Below are 4,533 nucleotides of genomic sequence, written 5' to 3'. Positions count from 1 at the left end.
TACATTCGTAATGTGAATAAGTACCTGGTCATTCGTAGGCTACAAATGGTTTTAGATAACACAGAAACCTGGGCCCATCGCTGGCACATGACCATCAACTTTGAAAAGACACAGGCTATGCTGATCACCCAGAGACACAGGAGATGTGGACTCTCTCAAGCCTCCCCCCCCCCCAACCCGCCACTTCACCTTGAGCTACATGGATCCCGACTGCCCTGGCATAGATCCGCCAAGTATCTCAGCGTAACCTTGGACTCGAGACTAACGTGGAAAACCCATATAGATGAGATCCACAGGAAGGTCTGCACCAGAATGTCCATCCTATACCCAGTCCTCAACGCAACCAGCTCTCTTCCCTCCTTTGTAGGACTAAATGTCTATCAGACTCTCATAAGGCCAGTAATAGAGTATGCTGCCCTGTCTGGGGATACACAGCAAAGCAGAACCTGGACAAACTCCAGAGGCTGCAGTACCGCGCCCTCAGGAGGTCACTGCACCTACCTATGGGATTCCCCACAGACGACCTGCACGCCGCTGCCAAATTCCCTCTCCTCAAAGAAAGATTCCAGCATCTGGAAAGGGCTTTCTACGAGAGCTCCACTCCTTAGGTCGGTATGACATGTCCCACGATAAGCACAAACGTCCCATGACGATCTTCGATGATTAAGTAGATGAGAAAAATCTCCAAAGCCTAATACCAATCCTTAATCCTTAAAGTACCAAACATCTCATAAACCTCAGGCAAGTACTAGACACCACCAGTACACCAACACAACACACAGACAGCAAAAACAGTCAAAGACAATCACACACTCACAACACACATTGTGTAGTAAAAGCCAGCAGGCTACCAACTCCTCTACGCACTTCCCCAAGGAGGGGAAAGTAAAAGCTGGAGAGAGAGAGCATCCTGACACTTCGCCTTAAGATGATGGATATGCAGTCCATTGAAACATTGCGACTAGAAGACGACACCACTCGGCTGATAACCCGTAGATTAGATTAATACTTGTTCCATAGATCATGAATACAGCACTTCGTAATGATGTGGAACGTGTCAAGTTAATGAAAGATGTGTGTACAAGATATTACATTACGCAAAATATTGCATGACACTAACGCTTAAGTTAGTTTTTTTCCCTCCCTTAATTTATATCTAAAAATTCAGTCAAAGAGTAGAAGGAGTTGTCATCTAGAAATTCTTTTAATTTATTTTTAAATGTTGGTTGACTATCTGTCAGGCTTTTGATGCTGTTTGGTAGGTGACCAAAGACTTTTGTGGCAGCATAATTTACCCCATTCTGTGCCAAAGTCAGATTTAACCCTGCATAGTGAAGATCATCCTTTCTCCTGGTGTTATAGCTATGCACACTGCTATTACTTTTGAACTGGGCTGGATTATTAACAACAAATTTCATAAGTGAATATATATACTGTGAGGTTACTGTGAGGATCCCTAGATCCTTAAATAGATGTGTGCAAGATGACCGTGGGTGGGCTCCAGCAATTATTCTGATTACACGTTTTTGAGCAATGAATACTTTTCTACTCAACGATGAATTACCCCAGAACATGATACCATACGAAAGCAGTGAATGAAAGTAGGCATAGTAGCTAATTTACTGAGATTCTTATCACCAAAATTTGCAATAACCCTAATAGCATACGTAGCTGAACTCAGACGTTTCAGCAGACCATCAATGTGTTGCTTCCAGTTTAACCTCTCATCAATGGACACACCTAAAAATTTTGAAAATTCGACCTTAGCTACAGACTTCTGTTCAAAGTCTACATTTATTACTGGAGTTGTGCCATTTACTGTACGGAACTGTATATACTGTGTTTTATCAAAGTTTAAAGAGAGTCCGTTTGCTGAAAAGCACTTAATAATTTTGTGAAAAACATCCTTTACAATTACATCACTTAGTTCTTGATTTTTGGATGTTATTACTATACTTGTATCATCAGCAAAAAGAACTAACTTTGCATCTTCATCAATATGGAATGGTAAGTCATTAATGTATATCAAGAACAGTAAAGGACCTAAGACCGAACCCTGTGGGACCCCGTGCTTGATAGCCCCCCAGTTTGAGGAAACAGCTGTTGTATTAACATTACATGAACCACTTATTTCAACTTTCTGCATTCTTCCAGTTAAGTATGAATTAAACCATTTGTGCACTGCCCCCTCAAACCATAATGATTTAGCTTATCTAAAAGAATTCCATGATTTACACAGTCAAAGGCCATTGAGAGATCACAAAAAATACCAATGGGTGATGTCCAGTTATTCAGAGCATTTAATATTTGATCAGTGAAAGCGTATATAGCATTTTCTGTTGAAAAGCCTTTCTGAAAACCAAACTGACATTTTGTTAGTACTTTATTTTTACATATATGGGAGGCTACTCTTGAATACATTACTTTCTCAAAAATTTTTGATAGAGCTGTCAGAAGAGAGATTGGGCGATAGTTGTTGACGTCCGACTTATCCCCCTTTTTATGCAATGGTTTTACAATGGCATATTTCAGTCTAATACCTCCAAAGAGGTATTACATATGTGGCTGAGAATCCTACTTATCTGTGGGGAACAAGCTTTAAGTATCTTGCTGGAAATGCCATCAATTCCGCAAGAGCTTTTACTTTTCAGTGAGTTTATTATTTTACTGATTTCAGAGGGAGAGGTTCGTGGAAATACAGTTGTTTCAAACTGCACAGGTATTGCCTCTTCTATTAGAAGTCTTGCCTCTTCTAGTGAAGATCTAGATCCTACTTTCTCCACAACATTTAAAAAATGATTATTGAAAATATTTCCAATTTCAGATTGTTTGTTAGTACACTTGTCATTCAGTTTTATGGCACTAAAGTCTTCCTGTGCTCTTGGTTGCCCTGTTTCCCTTTCAATAATATTCCAAATTGCTTTAATTTTATTATCAGAGTTACTGATTTCATAGCGGAAATACGCCGGGAAAGCCTGAAATCACGTACTGCAACAGTTGTTTTCCAGGCGCCATATTTAACTAGTCTATCAAATCCGCTTCAGACCTTAAAGCTGGGTCCAAACATGGAAAAAAGCATCGCCACAGCTAGGGGCACACTGCATTTACATGTGCGAACTCCCAGTTTTTTGTGGTGAAACTTGTGAAACGCAACTTTTATCACTTCACAAGAAGTTGAGCTTGGTTGTACTTTGTTGCACCACTTTCCTACCACCAATGTTACCTGCTGGTAGGATTTCGAAACACGAACATTTTGTTGCAATTATTGTGCAGTAATTACTGCTGTACTCCATTCGATTTAGTGTGTTCTTATTTTAATGCTCGGCAGGTACACTTTCGAAGCTTCCACAACTACAAGAATAGCAACTTTTCTTTGATTTTTTGCAGCAGTGTGTGTGTGTGTGTGTGTGTGTGTGTGTGTGTGTGTGTATGTGTGTGTGTGCAAGCTAATGACATACCCCAGGAATGAATAAATAAATAAACTTAATATATGTTACCAAGAAAGCTAGTAGTATAAACTTTGTAATTTGTGGGACCAAGCATTGTGTAAATCGTAAATTTTATGTAGGAAATAGCTCCAGAGTGTGATGTGGCAGCTGTTAAACTAAAAATTAGCTATTCGAAATTCCTATATCAACGAATACAATAAGATTCTAAAATCTTGGAAGAGTGGTGTTTCGTTTAATACTTTGCTGTTGCAGACAGTATTTTCGTCTCAGAGTGCTATTTCTTTTATAAATGCTTTTGTTTCTCCTGATTCATCCCTACGCGAAATCTATTTTCGGATCCGACATTTGGGTTTGGTCTTCCTTGTATTTGACTATTGTCACAGCTCTACGGCTCTAACCTGTACCATAACATTCGTACCCGCCAATACGATTTTAATTCACGCTGTATCGAAAGCTTTGCAACTACGTAGAGTTTGTGGCGTCCTGTGTGAAAGGTAGCTGACGGTGCCGCTACAGCAAGGCACAAGATGTGTGGCGCCACATGAGATGCATGTGTGAACCCGTATAAGGCCCAACTTAAGAGACGTAACTTTTGTCATGTCAGATAAAGTTAAATCTGCTTGTACTTTGTTGCGCCACTTCCCTTCCACCTGTGTTCCCTGGTGTCAGTATTTCGAAACACGGGCATTCGGTTGCAGATGTGGAGTAATTGTTGCTGTACGTTATTTGATTTCAGTGTGTGTTCATTTTATTACTGAAAATTTATTTTCGGAGCTAGCATTTGGGTTTCGTCTTCCTTGTATTTAACTTTTGTCACAGTTCTAAGTCCATAACCGTGTGTGAACCCGACTGCCGTTTTCACTCCACAAAATCTACGTAGTTACACAACTTTCAATATGGCGTAAACCGAAATCGTGTGGGCGAATACGAATGTGCAGGTTATTGCTTTAGAGCTGTGACAAAAGTTAAATACATGGAAGACGAAACCTACATGTTGGATCCGAAAACAGATTTCGCGCAGAGATAAATCAGGGGTTACAAACACATTTACAAAAGAAATAACACTCGGCGACGAAAATGCTGT

The sequence above is a fragment of the Schistocerca gregaria genome, unplaced genomic scaffold (genome assembly GCF_023897955.1).
Source record: "Schistocerca gregaria isolate iqSchGreg1 unplaced genomic scaffold, iqSchGreg1.2 ptg000483l, whole genome shotgun sequence".
NCBI lineage: Eukaryota > Metazoa > Arthropoda > Insecta > Orthoptera > Acrididae > Schistocerca > Schistocerca gregaria.
This window is presented reverse-complemented; position numbering follows the sequence as displayed.